Here is a 24600-nt window from a genome sequence, read left to right as displayed (position 1 = left end):
GTCTCCGAGGCCCTTTGGGTCTCCGTTAACAGGTTGGTGAATGTGACTGCCCTGTAATCAGGGTGCAAGTCACCTCCCCGTGTCTTTGGAGGGGCATTGAGCTCTTTGTTAAACTGAGGAATGTGACCGCCCTGTAACTGGGGTCTGGGTCTCTGCCCTCTTGCTGATTTGGCTTTACGCCGTGCTCTGCCCCATTAGTCAGCGTGACAAACCTGTAATTAGGGTCCATGTCACAAGCCTCTCTAGGATGGGACATATCGAGCTCTTTGGTACTTTGACAGCTTGACCTTCCTGTAATTCAGGTTATGGTCTCCCCTATTTGGCTAATGCCAGCGACCACCCTGTAATCAGGGTACAGGTTGCATCTCGCTTTTGAAATCTGGGGGATTAGAATCATGTCCATAACATGGGCAGCTTGACCTCCCTGTAACTAGGGTGTGCGTCTCCGAGTCCCTCTGGGTCTCTTGGCCTCGTGCTGTCTTCACAGCCTGCTGCCAACGACCGCCCTGTAATCAGGGATCTGGTCTTTGCCCTCTAGTCTCTTGGCATTTGGCCAAATGCAGCCACTGCCCTGAATGAGCACCCTGTAAACAGGGTACAGGTCTCATCTGCTACTATTTATGGCATGCCCATGACACTGTGTCCAGAGTTCCGGCCCTTCAAACAGCGCTTCCAACTTGCCTGGAATTCTGCAGCCAAGTCTTCTGCTTTCTACTCACTTTTTGGACTCTTGGAGATCTGACATGCTACTGGTGGTAAGGTCCGAAAGGGAGTGTCTGGGGCTGTTTTGGACTAAGTCATTCCAGGCAGTATACCTTGTCACATTGATTTAGGAATACTTGTCAATTAATTCCTTACCCCCCTTCATCATTTTATTCCTCCTGATTTTGTATGGAGGTTGCCTGGTGAAATAATTGTCTAGGGGAAATCTGGAGATTGTGGCTTTAGAGGGGAATGGGCCCAGTAGTTTTCTCACCCAGTGCAGCTTGGGAGGAGCGGGAAATGCTTCTGGAAATGTCTGAGGACCACAAAGAACTGTCTTGGACCTAAATATCCAGACTGTCTGCAGATGCGAAAAGGAACAGTGTATCAGTAGATTACACTGAGTTTGCGTGCAGGACATGGCATTGTCGGTTCTCACTTACACACGCCTTGTGCTCTCTCTCTCTGTTTCAGACATCATGAAGCAAAAGTGGAGAAGAAGGAAGTGTCAGGAATGCCACACACAGAGGAGAAAAGAAGATGGAGGAAAAGGAAAGGAACTCTGGGCACAGTAACCAACCTCAAATCAGGCCTCAGGTCATGTAATTAGACTGTAGGGGAATCTCGAGCCTCTTAATACCTTGAGCAGCGTGACCGCCCTGTAAGCTGGGTCCCGGTCTGTGCTATTGTGTCGTTTTGACATTCTGCTCCGTTATCTGGCTATTGAGGGTGACTGCCCTGTAATCAGGGTGCAAGTCACCTCCCTCTGTCTTTGGAGGGGCATTGAGCTCTTTGTTAAACTGAGCAATGTGACCGCCCTGTATCTGGGGTCCGGGTCTCTGCCATCTTGCTCATTTGGCTTTACGCCGTGCTCTGCCCCATTAGTCAGCGTGACAACCCTGTAATTAGGGTCTATGTCACAAGCCTCTCTAGGATGGGACATATCGAGCTCTTTGGTACTTTGACAGCTTGACCTTCCTGTAAATCAGGTTATGGTCTCCCCTATTTGGCTAATGCCAGCGACCACCCTGTAATCAGGGTACAGCTTGCATCTCGCTTTTGAAATCTGGGGGATTAGAATCTAGACCATAACATGGGCAGCTTGACCTCCCTGTAACTAGGGTTTGCGTCTCCGAGGCCCTTTGGGTCTCCGTTAACAGGTTAGTGAATGTGACTGCCCTGTAATCAGGGTGCAAGTCACCTCCCCCTGTCTTTGGAGGGGCATTGAGCTCTTTGTTCAACTGAGCAATGTGACCGCCCTGTAACTGGGGTCTGGGTCTCTGCCCTCTTGCTCATTTGGCTTTACGCCGTGCTCTGCCCCATTAGTCAGCGTGACAAACCTGTAATTAGGGTCCATGTCACAAGCCTCTCTAGGATGGGACATATCAAGCTCTTTGGTACTTTGACAGCTTGACCTTCCTGTAATTCAGGTTATGGTCTCCCCTATTTGGCTAATGCCAGCGACCACCCTGTAATCAGGGTACAGGTTGCATCTCGCTTTTGAAATCTGGGGGATTAGAATCATGTCCATAACATGGGCAGCTTGACCTCCCTGTAACTAGGGTGTGCGTCTCCGAGGCCCTCTGGGTCTCTTGGCCTCGTGCTGTCTTCACAGCCTGCTGCCAACGACCGCCCTGTAATCAGGGATCTGGTCTTTGCCCTCTAGTCTCTTGGCACTTGGCCAAATGCAGCCACTGCCCTGAATGAGCGCCCTGTAAACAGGGTACAGGTCTCATCTGCTACTATTTATGGCACCCCCATGACACTGTGTCCAGAGTTCCGGCTCTTCAAACAGCGCTTCCAACTTGCCTGGAATTCTGCAATCAAGTCTCCTGCTTTCTACTCACTTTTTGGACTCTTGGAGATCTGACATGCTACTGGTGGTAAGATCCGAAAGGGAGTGTCCGGGGCGGTTTTGGACCGTTGTCGAAAGCGGTTCTCATTTACACACGCCTTTTGCTCCCTCTCTCTGATTCAGGCATCATGAAGCAGAAGTGGAAAAGAAGGAAGTGTCAGTACCATGGCATAACTGTGAATCTGAAATGCATGGACCTTAAACACTCAAGTTGTATAGAATTATAACTTCCTATTATTAAGAAATCATCATTTCCTACTGGAAGTGCAAAGATGTGACTTAAGGGAAGGTATACATTTGAATCCTCCACTCCCCTCCAATTCTCCCCCCAAAACTCTTCCAATAAAGTTAAGGTTCAGAAAATTAACATTTACTCCAGGTAACGCCTAACTTGTGTATTTCTCACACATTTCTAAAAGGAAGCAAACACAAATAAATGTTTTGGCAACTGGCAGTTACTCTCCGCACTTCACAACTTTCAAACACCTGCTCTACTTAAACGGTCACACCAACCAAAGTGTACCACACATTCAAAATTAACTTTGCACCTATTGTGTCAGAAGTGAGAGTGTTTTTAGTAGTTGTGTCCATTGGTGGAAGTGGCAGTAGTGGTGTTTTAGTAGTCCTTTACGCTTATTGAATTCAAAGGATGATGATGTGGATGTTTTAGGTAGGTATTTTTCTGTTAAGTCTTGGTATTTGGGTAGAGGTGCAGTATTTTGTGATTATGACTGTTTTTCTGGTATTGGTTTAGTGTGAATTGTTGGCAATTCTAGATGTTTTTGTATCCGTACATTAGTAGATGTATTTAGAGGGCAAAGCTGAGGTTGCCTGTTTGGTGCAATTTAATTGGTGTGAAAGTTAATTTCGGGTAGGTGTTTGAAAGCACTGAGGTTTGAATTTTTAGCTCAACAAGGATGCAGGACCCACCTGGCTACCTCAGTTCTTACTGTCATTCCTAATTCCAAAATCTTGGATGAAGATGACCAGGCAGAATAAAGATATCTCCAGAGACTTTCAAGAGGGTAGCATTTCTGCAGCTTTAGGGGATCCCTTAAACCTTATTGAGCTTTTCAAAGTGTAATAATTGTGGGAAACTTCTACTTCTGCCAATTCCGTGTTGAACAATGACCTGTATTAAAGGACTTACACTGGGTAGTTAATTCTGTTCTGTATTAAGATGATTTTGCTAAAATCGCCGCTTTCTGATGTGTGAAATGAATTATCTAGCTCTGATTATACCTATTTGATAAAAGTGTGATAACGACCCCATGTTAAATGCATGGATTGAACTTTGATTGTCATATCACATTGCTTTGCTGTAACTCCTTATTTATGAATGTATTTGTTACTATTTATGTAATTCAATTAATAAAATGTATACATTCAAGTATAGTCTCAGTTCTTTCTTTGGCTAAACAAAAAGGAATCTGATAAACTTGTGAAGAATTTTGGTATTGTTACGTTTAATTTAATTAACATCTTTTTACCCTTTAAATGCGGCCGTTGGAAGTAACTACCCTTTAGTGGTGCAAGTTTGATTTTTCTCTTGGATCACACGTTTTGGGCAGACTGCAGTGTGATCTTGAGGATGGAGATCGCACTGCCACTTAGGTGCATAAGGTTGCCCTCCTAAAGCTTCTAAGGTGCACAAGAATAGGCCTTTGTTTGGTTCCTTCACTGTTCCCAGGCTTATAGATTGCTTGAGATCTGCAGGCCCTAAAGCTCACTTCCTGAGCACAATATATGATTGTGGCTATGATAAGATTGGACTAAAACTAGCAAGGTCCCCTGGTTTCTGCACCTTTCCCATTCAGACATTTTTTAAAAAGTAGATTAATGTAATATTTTTATATTCAATTCAATCTCAAGTTTCTCAGAAATTGACTTTTACGGTGCACTAAATTTTCAATATGCTAATACATGTGAGATAGTGTGGTCTAGTGGTTTAGAGCACTGGCCAGGGATTCAGGCGACCTGGTTTCTATTCCTGCCTCTGCTGCTGGGTCACTTGGTGGTCACTTTGCCTCCCTGTCCCAGTGTCCCCCTCCATTTAAAAAAAAAAAGTGGGGGAGGGGAGATGATTGTACTGACCTCATTTGTAAAGTGTTTTGAGATCTACAAGCACTAAACAGAATTTTTACTAAAAATGAGATTCTATAGGGGTGGGAAAGAACTAGAGATTAACTTTGGTAGGGTGCATGAGGATATAATTCACTATGGAGGCATTAATTTTGCTAATGCTGTGAAGAAAACTCTCTTGTGCATAATGAATTGAAACAGCCTCTCTCTCTTTGCATGTGTTAATTCATTTCTCCTATACCAGGTGCTTTTTGTTCCATTGAAATATGCATGGGGATGTGCTTTTTATTTATTACCCTTGCCCTATGATTTATTATTCAAAAGTGGGCAACTTGGAAAGCAAATACTCAATATTAGGTGATTGTTCGCCTGCTGTAGAAAAAGCCCGTGAAGAAGTGTGCAGCAGCTGCAGTTACACTAGGGGAACTCCATGACTTCAATAGATTCAATAGTCGTCTTTTCTCTGTTTACAGGTACTCTGACTTGCCCCTTTCCCCCTTCACTTAAACCCAATTCAGAGGCAGCTGATGAGTCGCAGGTGCAGTGGCTTCTTCCTTCTTAGAGGATGAATGGCACGCTATGAGAGACCTGAAACCTGATGGTATGATGATGAGGGCTTTAATTCAGCAAAGTACCATTCTAGCATACCTCAGCCAGAGTCATCATGCGTACCTGGAAAAAGAAAGGGCTTCCACAGCTAAACAAAAGATCTGTCAGGACTGACTATTCAATAGAATAGATTGCTGCTAGTTAACCTGGTGTAAAGTTGGCTAAACCTCTCAAAGACTGCGTTGGTGCAGGTTGCATTTCCACTGAATAATTACCATACCTTCTGCCTATTTAAAAATTATCTTCCCTGCTGTTTGATTTTTCTATGATGGTCTTATTGTTTAAAACTATTGTGTCGTGTTGCTCTCCATTGCTAATTAGCGGAGCTTGTTAGAAAAAAACAATTGCCAGAGTTTGCTCTTTTGTTGAAATTGAAACACACTGCAGGACTGTGTCAATTCTGACAGAATCCACCAGAAACCAAGCATGTTTCCAATGGAACTTTGCTGGCCAGGCAGAATTTCATCAGAAACTTGCTTGGCTTCCTGACAGCTCAGCTGCCGGGCTCCTTGATAGACCATGTGGCACGCTGCTGGGGAACCTGGGTTTCCAGGCTCCCAGCTCCTCAGCTGCCTGCCTGGTGGGCTGATGGGAAGCTGGGAGCCTGAAAGTTGCGGGAGCCCCAGCTGCCAGGCTCGTGACTCCTCGCCAGGTAGGGCTCTTAGGGTCCATGGCTCCAGGACAGCCCACCAGGTGTGCTACCGTGGAGCTAGGTCTTGTAAGGCTCCAAGGATCTCCAGCTTTGGGGCAGCCTACAAGGCTGCTTTAGAGCTCAGTGGAGATCAGCAATGCCATTTCACACAGAATTTCAAAATTTTTGAATATGATTCCAAATCAGAATGAAATCTGATTTTGAAATAGCAAAATCCTCTATAAAATAGAATTACCGTTCTCCCCCCAGCTCTTTCCGACCGTGGTACTAGTGGGGCCTTGTAATGAATGCAACCCTGTTTTACCGCTTCCCCCATCTTTCCCCCTGTTATCTTTCTCCTTTCATCTCCGTGGAAAGAAATATTTCCCTTTCCTATATTCTTCCGGGGTGTGTGTGTGTGTGTGTGTTCACTCTGGGGGGTTTGGAACAGTTGCCCCAGGGGTAAAAGGATCTTTCCCTGCTGCATTCCTGAGCGGCCCTTTTCTTGGTCAGAGGTGCCTGTCTACTGGGATTATTATCGCTAAAGATTCAAACACACATACAAACCCTATATATTCTGTTTCTTCAGGGGGAATAAAGAACAGAATTTCCATGTAACTCTAGAATGCTTTAAAGTTTAAGGTACTGGGTTATGACCTTTGGTCTCTTGTAGATAGAATTGTAAAATTACAAGCTCTTTATTTTTGTGTACTATAAAACACATCCCTATAATTAAATCAAGGTTGAAAGTGCTTTGCCTAGAAGATTAATTTAAACCTCTATGGATAAAAAGAAGAACCTCCAGGACTCAATATACTGATGTGTAGATAGCACCTCAGCACATTTCAGTGTGCGGGTCATTTCCTTTCTGATGCCTGTGCAGGGGATGTCTCTTTACACTAGAAGCTTTTGCTGTATCTTTTGGCTATATTGGCCCAGCTCCTCCAAGGTACATAGCCATTATGGGAGTGAAGGGCCCAAACATCTTTGAGGATGTGGGTCGCTATCTCCTGGTTTCTCTTTCCTGTCAATGGAGTCGGGCTGTGCAAATGGGAAGTCACTGCCTAAGGCTGGGAGTGGCCCAACTCCTCCCTGGGCTGGTGGTGGGCTCTGCCAAAGAGTCTGGGATGGCTCCGCGCTGCTGGGGACGAGGGAAGCCATGGTGGGCTTGGTGCTAAAGCCTGAGCAGCAGGGATGGGGCCAAGCTTGGCACAGTGGGGAAGCAGGGGCAGGCAGGCTCTGTGCACTGCTGAGGGACAGCAGGGGATGGTTTGGTTCCCCCTGCCCCGTAGGAAGAGGCCAGGGCAGGCTCAGTGCGGGGGCTGCCATGGGAAGCCTGACAGGTGAGATCCGCCCCTCGCACCTCTGGAGGCAGCTCTGTGCATCGCTGCCCTGCCGCCATGGCACCAGGACTCCAAAACTTAGTCGCAGACACAAGGGCTGGACGGAGCCCACAGGGGGCTCCACCAGGGGGTGGGGCTCAGACTGGGCGGTAATTGGTTCAAGAGGGAGGGCGTTCGGTGTGAGAGAGAGGCTGAGTCAGCTCAAGACTGAGGCGAGACTTCAGGTTAGAGGACGGCGAGCGCCGACTGTGAGGTGGGCCCGAGAGAACCTCTGAGGTGGCATGATCCGGGGGCGGGGCTTAGGAGCAGAGGGCCACATGCCCAGGCGGGGGCCCTGGTCTTTGAAATTCTGACACTACTCCAGGCCCTCAGGGAAAGGGGGGCTCAATGGGGAGAAGCGGCACTAGGAGCTGCCCACAGCCAGTAGAACCCCGCTACCCCGGGAACATCAGAATGGTTGGGACCAGATGAAGCAAGCACCTCAGAGGCGGGGGGCTCGGTCCAGGCTTCCACATGGCGGCATGAGAGGGACTGCGGCTGAGGCTAAAAGCGGTGCAGGCACCGTGAGGAGGGCGGATGGGAAGCAGCGACAGGCACTGCCTGAGAAAGAGGAGCGGGTGGCCGGTTGTGAGTTGGCAGGAGGGGCAAAGCAGAGGCTGGAGCGCCGCGATGAGATATGTATGTAAGAAGGGTAATCCAGATAAGGTGGTCTGGACCAAGCAGTGGCAGAGGGGTCTCTGTGCTCTGAAAGAGGCTCTGGTCAAGGGCTCGGTGCTGGTAAAGCAGGACTTTGACAAGCTCTTTCTGGTGTTCACTGACGCTTCAGAAGAGGGCTGGGGGTGGTGCCAATGCAGATTGACGGAAAGGGGGAGAGACATCCCATCGGGTATGTGAGCAGAAAGCTGCTGCCCCAGAAGCAGAACTCTCCAGCCATAGAAAAGGAATGCCTGGCCAGGGCGGCTGGGCCTTAAAAAGCTGCAGCCATATCGCTTTGGGCGGCTTTCCGCCAGGCCAGAGGGGGGCGCCCGCCGATGGCCGCCAGGCCAGAGGGGGGTGCCCGCCGATGGCCGGTTTCCGAAAGATGGTGCTCAGCTAGTGAGGGTCTAATTCTGCCCGAAGAAACATAACATTTTCATGCTGTGACGTTCTGTACCTCCACCACTCTGGCCGACTTACCAGACCCCCCAGATAGCCATGGCTGCAATGTTTCCCATTCTCCGGTTACTTTCTGTGGGTGTTGGAGATGTGTATTCCCCACCAGGGTGAAGTTCAGGGGAAGCTGTTGAGGAGAGAGGGAAATAAGTAGTGTGAATACTAGGACAGGCTAAGGTGACAAAATAAACACAGGGTAATGGGAGGGGAGCCAAATCACCTTTTTCAGGAAACCTGTACAGTAACAGCTACTCAACCCCCCCCCACTCTGCCCACGGCCCCACCCGCCCCCATCCCCTAAGCTCCCACCCCCGCCCCGCCTCTTGCCGCCCCCGCTGCTCCCCAGGTCCTGCCCTCACCCCTTCCCCAACCCCCGCCCTGCCTTTTCCCACCCCACCCCCTCCTCACCTCGTCTGACCCCCTTCTGTCCCCTCCTCCAAGTGTGCCTCATCCCTGCTCCTCTTTCTGCCTCCCAGCGCCTCCTGCACGCCGTGGAACAGCTGATTGTGGCGGGTGGGAGGCACTGGGAGGGAGGGAGGGAGCTGGCTGCCGGTGGGTGCTAAGCACCCACTAATTTTTTTCAGTTGGCGCTCCAGCCCTGGAGCCCCCAAGGGGTTGGCACCTATGGTAACAGCAATTCAGGGGTCTGGAACAATTTTTATAGTGGGGATGCTGAAAGCCATTGAACAACACTGTAAACCCCATGTATGATGGAAACCGTGCATTCGCTTGCTAATATCACTTCATGCTGGGCACCCCAGTGCCCCTAGTTCCAGCTCCCCTGCAGCATATATGCAAACGGCTAGTCTCTTGCTTGAGGAAAGTTAGTTACAAATTGCTCAGAGCCTGCTGCAGAGGATTCGTGCAGGGATAGAGCCATCTGCACGGGACTCTTACTTGTGCCACATGGAAGTGAGATGAGGTGCCTGGAGTAAGATGCTTTTGCACATACTTCTCTTGGGTTGTTCTTCGTACAGTTATGATCCACGTGGGGGGCCTTTAGCGAGCATGCACACATTGGGCTGGGACAGTGCTAGTACAGCTCTAGTGGGCGTAGCTTGCAATATCAGTGGCACAAAAATTACGTTGTGTGGAAACACCTTGTGTTCTGTACAGAAACCAGAGCCTCATCTCTTTCTAGGATGAAAGCTGGAGACAAACCTGTCACTATTTCCTCCTGCCTACCAATGGTAGGATAAAGGCGAGCTTAAGTGGGGATCTAGTAGTAGCGTATTCCTCCCTTTTTATTCCCCTAAGGTTGGCTTTCCCACAGGAAGGCCTAAAATCCTAGATGATAGAAATCGCCCAATGGCTTCTTAAGGAAATGAATTCATTTGTTATATGTAGCCCAGCTTAAAAACAGTGTGATGGAATGATTGGCGGGAGGTTCCCCTCTGCACCATAGGGGTAATGATTTAGTTAGACTTTGAAGAAGAACGTGTATGGCTCCCACATGCTCTGTTACTGCCATGTACCACCAGAGAGGGGGATACATCTTGGAGGTTGTGAACCAATCTGTTTATAATCCTTGACTTGTTTATACAGTCTATTGTTTTTGGTTGTTGTTTTTTGCTCTCATTTTAATGTAATTGTGTTTTGTCAATATAACCTGTAGGTTTCCACTCCACCAAGGAATGAAAGAAGGCAGAGAGACTTGAGCAGGAAAGAACTCCTACTACCGATAGGCACAGCTACTGAAAAAAACCTGCACCATAAGAAAGGATAGGCATTTGTTGTAAGAGTTAACTCCTTGTACGTGCCTCTAAACCAGCAGGTCCCAAGTTGAGGTTTATGTATCGGTGGTGGCACATGGAGGACCTGATGGTGGTCTTCAGTGAGCAGGCAGATCTCACGTTCCTAGTACTGAAATTACTGTCAATATGTTCCTAGTACTACTTTTCTTTGGAAGCATTTGCTGTACCTGCCACGAAGGCGTTACCTGATCTCGAAGAGGTGAGGAAATGGTCCATAGAACAATTTTTGTAAGATTAGGCCCACATCAGAACTGTTTTAGAACCCCAGAGGAAAGACAAGCAAAGGCTTCTGCAGTGGCGCCATCTGTTGACTTTGAATGTACAGAGGCTCCTATTAGCAACTCCGTATTTTCGGTTGCATTATGAAAGGGATTGCCAGTGGGGAATATGTTCCTGTTTTTTCTCTAAAGGGAGATTGACAATCATTGTGAGAACTCACACCCAATTTGTTTTTATACTATTGGAACATTTAACGTAGTGGCTGTTTGACTTCTTTTAAAAACTTTTAAATAAGAAATCTCCAGTTTTAGTGTCTGGCTTAAATTTGTCCTAGGCAGTGCTAGCAACTCTTCAGAATACTGTCTACGTACCCAGATTTGGTAGAGAGGTAGATCCTCACTAGGTCTGGTCTAAGGGCTAGTTTTGTTTTGTTTTTCAAATCGTTTTAAATTATTGGGTTTAGGGTAACTTTTAGTCATTATTCACATTACAACTGCAATTTTGACGCACTGTGCTCATAAAACTGGCTGTTGGTGGAACATGCAGTCCATGAGCACACAAGCTTGATTTTAGGCCGGTAGGGGGAGGGCAAAAGGGGTAGCCCCCGTAGGCGCAGACTCTAGTGGCGCTGGTGGGTGCTCAAGCCCCCTCTACCCCCAGCCCTGGCCCGACTCCACCCCTGCTCCGCCTCTCCTATCCCCATTCCAGTAGTAACTGATTGATGTATTCCACCAAATGGGGAGCTGCATTTTAGAGGTGACAAAGAGAAACTTTGATAATCCTAATACAAAATGGCCTCTTCCTGCTCTCATTATTCACATGTAATTTTGTTTGTGGTGTATGCCCAAGAATGAATTGGATCTGGGTGCACACAAAGGTAATGGGATCAGGCGGTGGGGGCACAAAGCTGATAAGAGTGCATGCGAGCACAAACTTAATAGTGGGGGCAGTGCTAGTAAGTGTATTGTGCGTAGGTGTTGGATACATACAAACCTGATTTGATTTGGGTGGGGGGAGAGGGTATGTGAATGCACATAAACCTGATGGATGGGGTATGGACAGGCTAATTACAAACTAACAATTGATATGTATTAAGGGATGCATGCACTCTTGCTTAGTGGGGGAAAGGGCACCAATCTAGCCTCTTCCAATACAACCGTCTACTACACCAAACATCCAAATGGCCAAGGTTTTCTGGGGAAAAATAACCTGGTAAAAAGTAGAATAGGAAAAGGTGGCAGAGTTCAGGTGTGGCGTGGGGTCTGTTTGAATGGAAAGGCTAATTATCATTCAGTAACTATGATTTTTAATATGGAATTATTGTGAACTGGGACACTGATTCATCAATGTATTTAAGCATGTTCCTGATTGGAGCACTAACAGCAGTGGGATGGCTCACATACTTTAAGTTAGTCACGTGCATAAGTACTCTCTGGAATTGGGGTTTTAAGGCTGAACAATTACAGGGCTTTTCTCTTCTCCTTTTTTCTTTTTGGTTCAATAGGTATTTAATTCAACTCATTATTGCTATAGGTTGCCATTTTATATAAAATAATTATTTATTCATCAGAAACAAATGCCTACAGTAATTACATAAATAGGAACAATAAATAAATGACTGACCTAAAGATCCTGTTACAAATGGCGTAAAATGATCTGAAACGATTGTCACAGTGCACAGATAGAATAAATAGTAACAGCTTTTAAAATTCCACCGCATCTCATTTTAAATCCTGTATAAAATATTACTTGATTTTGATGAGTACTTCTAAAAATGTTGGTATTTAAATTTCTAAACTTCTTTGTGAGTTTGTCCTAGATTTGAAAACCCCATCATTCCACATGGATTCTCCTGCTAGCACTGAGGCTGAAGTGCTTGTCTCTTATGAAAGAAATTGGTCTCTCTTCACTTTCAGCCTGGGAAACTATAGGTCCTTACCATGGGCGTGCGCACGGGGTGGGCCCGGGCACACACCCTAATGCCCATGGGCCGGATCCGGATCTGGCCCCTCGGGGCTTTGCATCCGGCCCGCGGGATTTGCCCCCCGTGGTGCCGCAGGCCCCGCGCTGCTTTCCGAAGCAGCCATCAGGGCAGCATGTCTCTGGGGGTAAGGGGTTGCTCTAGGCACCGCCTCCCGAAGCTCCCATTGGCCGGGAACGGGGAACTGCGGCCAATGGGAGCTTCAGGGGAGGTACCTGGAGGCGTGGCAAGGGCAGCGTGCAGAGCCCTGTGCTGCCCCGCCCCTCCCCTCCCCTCCCCCGGGAGCGGCCCGGCATGGGGCCCTGGCAGGCAGGGAGCGCGCCGCTGCGGGTAAGCCCGAACCTCTCCTGCACCCCCTCTCCCTGCCCTGAGCCCCCGGCCTGCACCCCGTTGAGCCGGGCTCCCCCTCCCCAGGGCTGGGCTGGCTGCTTTAACAGCCCCATGTGCTCCCTGGCAGCCTCCCACCCGGCAGCACCAACACAGCCGCTTAAGGTGGCCCGCGGGGGTGCTGCCCCAGCTCCCCGCCCCAAGGCAGCTGCCCCCCTCCAGCGCCCAGGGTCCCAAACCCGCCTGCGGCTCCCCGCGCTGGCCAGGGGCCCGGGCACCACCCGGGGGGTCAGGCCGCCCCTGAGCCCAGCCCACCTTAAGTGGGGCCTGGGAGCCAGCAGGCCCGGGGCAGGGGGCGAGCCCGGCCCACAGGCCCCCTCCCGCAGCCCGGCTGCGAGCTCCGCTCCCCGGCGCTGTTCGGGGACTCCGGCCCGGCACCCTCGGGCTTGAGTCCAGCCCTGGGAGCAGCCCGGCGCCCTGCGATCCACCCTGGCTGCCTCTGCCCGGCCTGGCCCCAAGCGCCCAGCCCGGCCCCCTCTGCCCGGCCCTCGAGCCTGCCTGCCAGGGCGGGGGAGCCCAGATCCCCAGCCCCGGGCCTGCCTGCAAACAGCCTACCCTCCTGCACCCCAACTCCCTCTCCTGAGCCCCCTGCCTGCACCTCTCACCCCAACTCCCTGCCCTGAACCCCCTGCCTGCACCCTGTACCCCTCCTGCATCCCAACTCCTTGTCCTGAGCCCCCTGCCTGCACCTCTCACCCAACCCCCCTGCCCTGAGCTCCCAACCCCTTGTCCTGAGCCCCCTGCCTGCACCTCTCACCCCAACCCCCTGCCCTGAGCTCCCAACCCCCTGCCCTGAGCCCCCTGCCTGCACCTCTCACCCCAACCCCCTGCCCTGAACCCCCTGCCTGCACCCTGTACCCCTCCTGCATCCCAACTCCCTGCCCTGAGCCCCCTGCCTGCATCTCTCTCCCCAACCCCCTGTCCTGAGCCCCCTTCCTGCACCTTGCCCCCCAACCCCTGCCCCACAACTCCCTGCCCTGAGCCCCCGGCCTGCACCTTGCCCCGCAACCCCCTGCCCTGAGCCCCCTCCTGCCCCCAACCCGCTGCCCTGAACCCCCTGCCTGCACCCTGTACCCCTCCTGCATCCCAACTCCCTGCCCTGAGTCCCCTGACTGCACCTCTCACCCCAACCCCCTGCCCTGAGCTCCCAACCCCCTGTCCAGAGCCCCCTTCCTGCACCTTGCCCCCCAACCCCTGCCCCACAACTCCCTGCCCTGAGCCCCCTGCCTGCACCTTGCCCCGCAACCCCCTGCCCTGAGCCCCCTCCTGCCCCCAACCCCCTGCCGTGAGCCCCCTGCCTGCACCCTGTACCCCTCCTGCACCCCAACTCCCTGTCCTGAGCCCCCTGCCGCACCTCTCCTGCATCCCAACTCCCTGTCCTAAGCCCCCTGCCACACCCTGGCCCCCAATCCCTTGCCCTGAGCCCCCTCCTGCACTCCGCACCCCTCCTGTACCCCAAGCCCCTTCCCTGAGCCCCCTCATACATCCCACACCCTCCTCTGTCCCAATCCCTTGCCCTGAGCCCCTTCCTGCACACTGCACCCCTCCTGAACCCCTGCCCTGAGCCCCCTGCCGCACTCCGCCCCCTCTTGCACCTCAACCCCCTTCCCTGAGCCCCCTCATACATCCCACACCCCCTCCTCTGCCCCCCAATCCCTTGCCCTGAGCCCCTTCCCGCACACAGCACCCCCTCCCACACCCAGCCGTTTATGATGTTCGCCTTTCAAAAAAAAAAAAAAATTCCCTGGGTGCACACCCTAATGCAATGTGCTGCGCACGCCTATGGTCCTTACCTCCTGGTCAGAGAGTCCCATTTTCCATCACTGCAACCAAACATGTCTCCGCATGCCCAACTTGCTGATGAGTCTGTGTTGGAATATCTGAATGGAACTCTCACCTCAGGTCGTTTCAGAGAGATTTTTGCAAAAGCAGCAGGAAGATTTCCCAGATTGCCACCTTGCCGTTCCCCTTCAGAGACACTCGAGGCTTGAAAACCCCTTGGGGCCACCTGAAATCTCTCCCTTCGTTCTGACATTAGAGGAAAATTATGCACATCTTTTTTCTTGCAAAGTTTTTTCCAGTTCATATTTGTTATGCTGTTATACTGTGCTTAAGCTGCCTGTTACAATTCAGACATGAGATTTTGATCAGAGAAGAGTTGAACCACAGAAATATATAGCAAACACATTATGTCAACAATGTTTAAGGTTTAACCCTTTCTTAATTTTCTTGTAACTTTTTTGCATCGATATCCTTCATTTTGCAATTTAAACTTTGAGTAAATCAACAGAGTATTATCACATAAATTGTAATATGGACAGTTGGAATTTCATTATGGAGTGAAAAGAACAGGAGTACTTGTGGCACCTTAGAGACTAAGAATGCTCTAATAAATTTGTTAGTCTCTAAGGTGCCACAAGTACTCCTGTTCTTTTTGCAGATACAGACTAACACGGCTGCTACTCTGAAACCTGCCATTGTGGAGTGAGTGTATTGCATAATACAAGGTCAAGCATTTTGGAGCCTTAGAAATCACTGTGGGAAAAATCAGTAGAGAGGAGGGAATCCACTGCACGATACAATTTCCTCCAACTGTTTTAAGCTCTGTAGTCACTGCATCCTCAGCTGGAATGAAATGAGAGTTGGTTGAAACACAAAGGGAAAAATAAATGTTTCCCTTTATTAACGGCAATACATGAAATGAAAATATCTTTCTACACCTCATCATCTTACAAGTCTTATGCTCAGTTCACATATTTTATAAATGTCTCTAGGAAACTTCTCAAGCTCCGCTATATGATGAGGACAGAGTGAATGTATCGCATAACACGTCAAGCGTTCTGGAGTGTTAGAAGTCACCGTGGGAAGAATCAGCAGAGAGGAGGGATTCCACTGCATCCTTCTGTTTTAACCTCAGTAGTTGCAGCAGCCGGAGCTGAAATGAAATAGGGAATGGTTGAAATACAAAGGGAAAAAATATAATTTTCATTGAATTGATCTCAATAAATTAAATGAAAATATCTCTTCCACACATAAGCTCGCAAGTCATTTAGTATGTTCATATTTTTTTTTAAAGTCTCTAGGAAGCTTCTCAAACCTTGAAATACTAGAAATAGTTCTCATGAGGACAGATGAATGAATAGCAACCCTGATCATAATAGAAACACACTACATATGTAGAAGTCAGAGTACTTTAGGGGTGGAGGGGAAGTACACCTCTACCCCGATATAAGGCGACCCGTTATAACAGGAATTCGGATATAACACGGTAAAGCAGCGCTCTGGGGGGCGGGGCTGCGCGCTCCGGCGGATCGGCGCGTCAGCGTGTCTGGCTTCGACACGCTGCTCTGAGCGGTGTGTTAAAGGTGCTGGGCCGGGGCCGAGGGGTTGGATAAGGGGCAGAGGGTCAGGGGACAGGGAGTGGGGGGTTTGGATGGTTCAGAGGCTCTGGGGGGCGGGGCAGTCGGGGGATGGGGAATGGGGGCGTTGGATAGGCCGTGGGAGTCCTAGGGGTGATTAGGGACAGGGGGGGTCTCTGGAGGAAAGGTTTAGGCCCCTCAAAAATATTGGCAAATCTCAACTTTAACCATTTCCTCCAATTTAGACGGCACATTTAAAATGTAGACAGCACAAACCGTCGGTCTCTTCCTTCTGTGAAACTATAGGAGAGAGTGTGCTCTGAGAAAATGAAACCTTAACTAATTGTTATTTCCCGATCTTAATATTCCTACCGGAGCTGAGGAATAGATGTAGTTGAAAGGTGTGAATATCATGTCCTGTTGATCACTCCAAGTAGCTGACAGTAGTGAAAAATTGAGAATAAATCATAAAACAGGATGAGCAATTAGGATAATAAAACATGCTAGAGAGGTACCCACATGGATGACTATGATTTCCAATGTGGTCAGAAGGAGGTTATGCAGAGAAGTCACATTAGGTATTTTTTTACCAAGTGTGTCCCTGGGATGAAAGAATTCAAATATTTTTTTAAAAATTGAAATTTAGTGTTCACCACTTTTGCTGGTTCCTTCTCTTTTAACATTTGCCTTCCCCTTTGCTTGGGCAGGGGAATTCTTCTGGTTTGTTTAATTCTCTTCCCTTCCTGTGGTCACGTTTCATTTTCTGGATCTCAAGCCCTAGCGCAGACTGTTGTGCTGGAGTTTCCATCATTGCAGAGAAATGTGTTTTAATTCAACAAGAAAAGAAAAATCACACGAAGAAACCATGAAAACATTTTTCTGCACATTAATTTGGTTAGAGTCTCCCAAGTTTTCCTGCACTTTTATAAGAAATTTGAGATTTTTGCTTCAAATTTTTGAAAGACACACTGCAAAGCAGAGAAAACAGACTTAGCAGAGCCCCCAGACTGTCCTGGGCTATGCTCCCCATTCTCCCATGATTTTCCAGCGGTGTTGGGCATCTGTATTCCACACCAGGGTGAAATCCCAGGGGAAGATGTTGCGGGGTACTGAAAGCAAATGAACAAAACTGCAAACCCAGTATACGATGAGACCATGTTTCGGTGGCTCTTATTACTTAAAGCTTCACACCCCCAGCACCCATTGTTCCAGCCTGGGGCAGCCCTGGCAGGGTGGCTGTAATGGAACCACGCTGATCGGGACCAGAAGGCAGGTCTCACAAAGCCCTAGAAGTGATGCGGACACTCAGGCGCTTTGTGTGGAAAGATTTTGTGTTCCGTGCAGAAGTCATCGGGTCATCTATTTCTATGATGAAAGCCTGCTAGTGGGATGATAAAGGTGAGCTTAAGTGGGGATGTATTGGTGGTGTTTTCCTCCCCTTTTATCTACCTGTGGCTGGCTTTCCCACAGGAAGACCTAAAGTCATAGATGATGGATAACCTCAAATGGCTCTTAAGTAGATGAAAAGATTCTTCCACATAGCACAGCTTAAAAACAGTGTGATGGAATGATTGTCAGGAGGTTCTCCTCTGCACTATAGGCGTAATGAAGACGTTAGACTTTGAGGAAGAGTTTGTATGGCTCCCAGGTGCAATAGGACCAGGTCAAGGCCCCTCTCCAGCCACTCCCCATAATTGAGGTTCCATTTCAGCATGTAGGTGTAGATAGTCTGGGTCGTTTCCCTAAGAAGACACTCAGAGGAAAGCTGTACAAACCGACTTGCTTGGCTGCAAGGCCAGAGGCGGTATCGACAGTGGCCGCAAGTTTCATAAAGATGTGTTCAGCTATTGAGGGTCTAATCCTCCCAGAAGAAATGTAACATTTTCATAGTGTGATGTTCTGTACCTCCACCACTCAGGCAGTGCAGCTCCCCCGTCCCACTCTTAGAGCCATAACTGAGTCCCACATGTATATATTTGTTATAACATTGCATTGGCCAGGGAGCATCACTTTATATTGCACATGCTACATTGTACGTGTACATTATACATACAATCATATTTCCTTTTGTAAAGATGTAACCACCTTATGTAAAATTGAGCAAAATGCTTAAAACAGTTCAAGCGCATTATGAGAGGAAAATATACACACTGAAAATGTGTTGCGGTTACTCAAGTATTTCCCAGGCCTATCTCCTTCAGTCCTGCATCTCAGGATAGAAGATACTGTAGACCAGCTATAAGCTGTACAAAGGGAGACTGTCTCTACAATGTAAAAAGGTGAAGTGGTCTAAGACATACTTGCTTTTCTTGGGCAAGACCTCATGAAATCAGATTACCCATCCTTCCGTTTTGCTCAGTTTTGCTGTGGAAAAGAATGAAAGCCGGCACCTCCTAGAGTAGGAAACCTCCCAAACATTTTTTTGCCAAACATTTTAGAAACTAGTCAACCACTATATTAAGTCACACATGCTGCCCTATCCTCTGTTTATATACCAGACCAGAATACAAGCAGAATAGCGGTACTGTGCTGAGAGCAGGGTGTGTGCTGGGAAGTCTCTATGCCCTTGAACTCTTGTCGTGCCTTTCTTTGCAACAGAATGGAGGGCTGCGGGTGTAGCCACTAGACGGCTCTGTGCTGTAGTAGGTGACAACCAATGGATGAGGTGTATAGGAACCCCATTTGTCTCTACCACTAGAGCACCACTGCAGCTATTCCTTGGCAACCCAGCAGGCTGAGGGGCAAAACAGTCCACCCAAAGCCAGATTGTTGAGCTTTGATGAGAGGTGGCCCCATTTGGTCCCATGTGTTCTGTGTTTCTCGCCTCATTTTCTTGCTAAGCGAGAGACGGATTTTTCCTGTGGTGGTTTCTTTTCACAATTTTTAGTGTCTTTTTTCTTCGCGTTCATCCCTGTATATTTATACAAGGCACCCAGTTTACTGTTCCACCATTTCTGTTTTGGGGAGGATGTTTTCTCCATTCTACTAGACACTGTTCTCTTTATTGTCCTGACACCAATATAAAAACTGTTTCACCAAGCTAGAGGTTTTATAAAATGCCAAACGCTGTTGGGCTGTCCAGTCTAGAAATACCTTTTAGAAAATAACAGATCTTCCCACTAGGTCTAAATAATTATCTTCTATATTTCCCTTACTCCTACTGTTCATCTAACAATTATGGCACCGTAACAAATGTCATGGCCTATTTCCCACATCATTTCTCCTCCTTTTCCTCTCTCTCTCGGTCTCTGTCAAGCTTGCCTGTACTTTTCCTTTTATGGATAGCTTCATCTCCCTGTTAGACCAAAACTGTGTTAGATAACCAGTAAGGGCCATCAACTAAACCCCTTTAATCCTAATTTCTCTTGAGGGGCTTTCCAACCTCGGGGAACTTTTTGGCTAAAAGAAAAGCTCATCTCGGCCTATATTCGTCTGAACTTCTGACAACGTGGCAACCCTTCCGCACAACTCCTTTCACAAAAGACCAATTTCATATTTAGTGGGGTGATTGTTTTCGGTTACTTGACTGTGGGTTCACGCTGGTGATGGTCAAATGCGCAGATAATTGCAGCATCAATGCAACTGACATTTGGAAAATAATCAAATGTTAAACTAGCTTTTATGTTGACATTTTCTGACTTTCAAAAACATAGACTAAATATGCAAGTCAGAATGCATCAGTTCTCCCCAGGTATAAATCTGTGTGGTATAAATCTGCTCCTTGAACATCTGTCTGATACTTCTTTGTATAATGTATGAGGAAATGCAAGTGCACTGATATGACACACAGGATCACAACTAGGGTGACCAGACGGCAAATGTGAAAAATCGGGACAGGGAGTGGGGGGGTAATAGGAACCTATATAAGAAAAAGACCCCAAATTCGGGACTGTCCCTATAAAATCGGGACAGCTGGTCACCCTAATCACAACACAGACTGACGTACAAGCAGAAGGACATAAATAGACAAGACCGAGGTGCTATAGTTGTTACCTAAACACAAAATCTTACACAAGGTGAAGAACCGCCAAGCTATGGGAAAGGTGATTCCACGTCTCAGGAAGGATGTTTTTCATGCTCATACTCACAGAGTAAAACATACTCTTCGGTCTAGATTTGTTTTCATTTCAGGTCAAGGAAAAACATCAAAGAAAGGGCTTAACCCTAAGAGACACTAACCACTTCCTGCAAGGTCCTGATCACCCTGAACTCCCACTGAACTAGTGGGTGCTGAGCACTTCTCAGAATTGGGCCCAAAGACTGAACAAAGAGAAATTTTCCATGACCGAGAAAACAGAGTGACTGTAACATGCTGCATCTTAAGGACAAGATGGCAGCTGCATTAGGCAGGGAGAAAAATCTACTTTTAAAAGTGTAATCTTTAGAAAACAGCCTTTAATTGATATTGCTACGTGTAGAAAGACTAGTTAGACATAATAGGCAAGATTCTGTCACCCCTACTCACACTGAGTAATACCTCACTCTACTAACTACTGATTTCAATGGGGCTTGCTTGTGGGGTATTGTACTAGTCAACATAAGGGGGAGAGAATCTGGCCCAACATGAGACCAATGGGCAGATCCTCAGCTCATGGAATGCAGCATGGCACCATTGGCTGGCCCAATAGCATGAAAAGAAAACAGATAACCCAGAGTAGAAGTCAGGAAGTCAGTTACAGTGATTGGTGTAAGAGGATCAGAGCCAAAGCCTGACAATAATTTTTTTATATATATATGGAAAGAGAGAGATCAACTCTCAGAGCTCATCCAGAGCTCTGAGATAATAATAGAGAGCCTCTGACTAAGCCAGCCCTGATTACAGAATGGGCCCCACCTGAGAGAAATTAGGTGATCCCAGGTTTAACTACTGAGTGGGCCCAGCTGAGGAAGGGCTGGAGGAAAGAGAATGCAGAGAGTCAAAAGGTGCCTGCAGGGGCTTGAGTGAGCACCCAGGGGACAGATTGGGAGACCGAGAAGGGAAGGAAAGAGGTGAGGAAGGAAATGGTGCATGGAAAACTGCACTATGGGTAGAGGATTTGACTTGGTTGTGCAGTCCAGGGCCCTGGGCTGTAACCCAGAATTGAGACTGAGGTTGGGACTGGATTCCCCTACCAGCCCTCAGCAAGTGGTGTACAAGGGTAGCTGAGCCCAGTAAGGGGGCTGCAGTCTGAATGTGACCTTGCTGAAGAAGAGCTGTGGAGAGGCTGGAAGCTTTTGATTTCTATGAAGAGAGTTTAGAACTTTAGTCTGTTCCTTCCAGGGTCAGCCATCCACACTAAAGACTGTGCCCTGGCTGGAGGGGTGAGTTATCTAAAAGAAACCACCACAGCCCCAAAGTGACTGTTGACAAGGGCTGCTACCCCACAAGGATACCGTGATGCCATGCCTGGCCATGAGGCAGTGCAGGGTGGTGAGTAAACCCTGTTACAATGCTTTTTCTTAAATTCCTTTAATTGCAGCGTGTCTGAAACAACTACACTTTTGTAGTTTTCCTTGTCTGCTCTCTCTTTTCCTACCCCTCACGGCAAGCACTGTATCTCAGCCCTAGTCTACATCCAGCTGATGACAGCACCTTTGGTGAACAGTAAATGACTGACTGACTGACCTTGGCCACTTCTATATTGCGTGAGTACATGTGCTGCTAGACCCCTCTCTGCAGAAGGGATTCTTTCAACAGCAAGTTAACATGAAGTGATTTACTTTGTCCATATTGGATACACGGTTCAGGGGGTGGGGGAACAACTCCAGGTTGCACGTGCTTTTGAAATGTTTACTTCCCTATTCCGTAGGTCCTTTGGAAGAAATGTCATACAAAATGAACTCAAAGATTGCCTACTTGGAACTTCTTCTTTTTTGGATGGGATAAGTATTGCTGGTAAGTCATATAAATAATTGTGCTGCTAACCTTTGAATTTACTTAGCTCCTGGCCTAGCCCAAATTTGGTTGTAGGTTGTCTTTGTTTGTTTTAATTCTACATAAATTGTGCTGCCTTGGAACAATAAATAAACTCCACACTAGAAAAGGCCCATTCTGTGCATTAAGGGCTGGCTTCCTCTCTCCTTTACTTTCATTCCATGAGTCATCCCCTGAATCCAGTGAGAAACTTTACTACTAAGACAGCGGACGTATGTGCTGTAGCAGAATTGATCCCTTGTTGCCACATTTTCAAGAGCTCGGTTCCCATTTGGGCGCTTTAGTGAAGCGGCCAGACTTTCAAAAGTGCTCCATACCTGCCAGCTCCCACCATTCTACCTTTTGAAAATCTGATGCTAAATGTTTGTCAGTGCCCTAATTATGTTCTTCAAAGGCAGAAGGAATGTGGGGTCTTTTGTGGTAGAGTAGTTCTGAGCCATTGTAGCTCAGAATAATAGAACAGACTTGATGCTGCAATTCAGCGAATGCAAATGATTGTAGTCCCTTGCTGAACTACATTTCCCAGGATTATTTCAACCTAAGATCAGAACTCTTCCTCTTCCCAGGTATAAATGCCAATGGAAAGTCTTGATAAAGGGTCTTAAACAGCATAGTGTAGAGACCATCCAAGCAGGTATGCATGTATGTCTAAATGCCTCAGTTTCCTTAGCCCCGATTTAACTACTCTTGCCAAAAACTGTGGCATTTAAATTTTCCTGTAATTATATGCTTTCTTAAATACTCCTTTTTCACCAGCTCACTAACTGTCTGAGGTCATAACCTGCATGGTTCAGAATTGCTTGTGTGTTTGTCACTCTCAAGATGCTGGACTGCAAAAAGTAGGGGGGTTGGGGTGAAGCAGAACATATTCATGCAGACATCAGTTCATTTGTATACATACATACATACATACATACATACATGTGCCTATTCCATACGTGCAAAGAGACCTGAGATCCCCTGACTCATTTGTTCACTGGCATAGCAAGCCGTGATTCCCCAAACAAGAAAATAAACCTACATAAAGGATCACATCCCCCTCCCCCTCCCTCCCCCCCAGTGTAATTCACAAAATAGAAGCACTAGGTAATAGTGCAGCTGGTGCCATGGCCAAGTGCTGCTGGGTATGTATCTACACTAGCCAACAGTAAAACAGCCATCGCTCTAGTACTTTATATAGGTGGCTAACACCATTCTATTTAAAACAAGAATTGTTCATTGCGGTATAGAAAGGAGCGCTCTGGGATCTATTTTCAAAATGTGTCCCATTCGAGAAATAGACGGTTGCCCCATTGTCCTCTATTGGGGCAGGCCTTCAAGGATGTTCCAACATTTTATTTTGTAAAATATATGGGCTCTTCCTGATCTCCAGCAGAGGGATGCTCCACAGACGAGGGCTCTCGGCTCCAGAGGGAAGTGTAACTTGTGCAGTGAGTGCTGGGCTTGTTGTTGTTTTGTTTTTCCGCCCCCCCCCCCAAGCTCTGTCAGTCATATTTCCTGTGTGGCTTGGTGTATTCTTGAAGGGTTGCACAGAGCCCCTGATCTAGCTCACATTATTGGGGCTTTATAGATTAGGCCTAGGACCGCAAAGCAAATCCAGCACTGGGGAGACACTCCAGAGCGTTGACCGTGGCCTAATAAGCTGTTGCCAAGGTGATGCTGTCAGGAGTTTGGCCAGCATACTGGACCAATTGAAGCTTCATCTCGATTGGGCTGATGGAGGCAGTAGAGTGGAAGGTAAAGGCATGTATTGCTGCAGCCAGGGCTTCATCTGGGATGGGCAGGGGGGTTGTTTCCTGCTTCTGTTGTGCATAGCTGGAAGTCTCAAACAAACATCTGTTACTTTAGGGACTGTCTTCCCCTCAATTTAACATACACATGATACCTTGTTGTAGGGGGTTAGGACAACTCACCTTGATGGTGTCTTTTCTTGGCATGCCCATATTTTCTTTATAAAAGTGGCTACTCTTGTTACTGACCTTCTGGGAAGGACTAATGGACAGGCAGTAGATACTGAGGAGGTGGGGCCAATATTTCAAAGTCCAAAGGTAACTTAGTTATCTGCTTTAGAAGTAGGTTTTAGTTTCCTGTTGACTGCTAGCTAACAGATCTTTTAGGGCCAAACCTTGGCATTTGCACAAAGCCTTAGGCAAATCCAGAAACTACATGTAACTGATCAATTTGCCATGCAAAGAAATCTGCCTACAAATGTTGAAGCCTTTAAGGAGGTCTGTTAAACATTTGGCCCGGAGAGTCATACAAGAAAGGTAGGAATGTAAAAGTTTGCTTCTCTAACGTCCACGTCCAGCATATGTACGTGTGTCTTTATGATGGCAGTTAAGGGACTGGGTGAATCTGCTTTAAATTGCAAAATCTGTTGGAAAGAGGGATGGTGTCCCTAGCCTCTGTTTGCCCAAAACTGGGCATGGGCGATGGGGTGGATCGCATGATGACTTGTTGTTTTCATTTCCTGTGAGGCACCTGGCATTGGCCACTGGTGGAAGACCGGGTACTGGGCTAGCTGGACCTTTGGTCTGACCCAGTATGGCCATTCTTATGTTGAATAAGTTTCATAAAGACGTGTTCAGCTGTTGAGGATCTAATCATCCCAG

At 47.8% G+C, this 24600-nt stretch overlaps 3 long non-coding RNA genes across 4 annotated transcripts in view; 2 read left to right on the top strand and 1 right to left on the bottom strand.

Annotated features, from left to right (window-relative positions):
* Positions 1 to 2538: 2538 nt before the first annotated feature.
* On the bottom strand, positions 2539 to 12425 carry LOC135978079 (uncharacterized). The gene is made up of 3 exons (XR_010595511.1): positions 12287 to 12425; positions 8399 to 8501; positions 2539 to 2671 (listed from the first exon to the last, which is right to left on the bottom strand). It is a non-coding gene; the product is annotated as an uncharacterized LOC135978079 (long non-coding RNA).
* Positions 12426 to 12523: 98 nt separating this feature from the next.
* LOC135978075 (uncharacterized) lies at positions 12524 to 15751 on the top strand. The gene is made up of 2 exons (XR_010595506.1): positions 12524 to 12658; positions 15490 to 15751. It is a non-coding gene; the product is annotated as an uncharacterized LOC135978075 (long non-coding RNA).
* Positions 15752 to 16247: 496 nt separating this feature from the next.
* The window catches only part of LOC135978076 (uncharacterized), a 36646-nt gene continuing 28293 nt past the window's right edge, over positions 16248 to 24600 (top strand). Inside the window, exons 1-3 of one of the 2 annotated variants that reach the window (XR_010595507.1) lie at positions 16248 to 17472; positions 21335 to 21484; positions 21864 to 21949. This is a non-coding gene — a long non-coding RNA (uncharacterized LOC135978076). Of the gene's footprint in view, positions 17473 to 20775; positions 21064 to 21334; positions 21485 to 21863; positions 21950 to 24600 lie in introns of those variants that run through there. The other variant, XR_010595508.1, reaches the window with a different exon arrangement.

The sequence above is a fragment of the Chrysemys picta genome, unplaced genomic scaffold, assembly GCF_011386835.1.
Source record: "Chrysemys picta bellii isolate R12L10 unplaced genomic scaffold, ASM1138683v2 scaf108, whole genome shotgun sequence".
Lineage (NCBI taxonomy): Eukaryota > Metazoa > Chordata > Testudines > Emydidae > Chrysemys > Chrysemys picta.
This window is presented reverse-complemented; position numbering and strand designations above follow the sequence as displayed.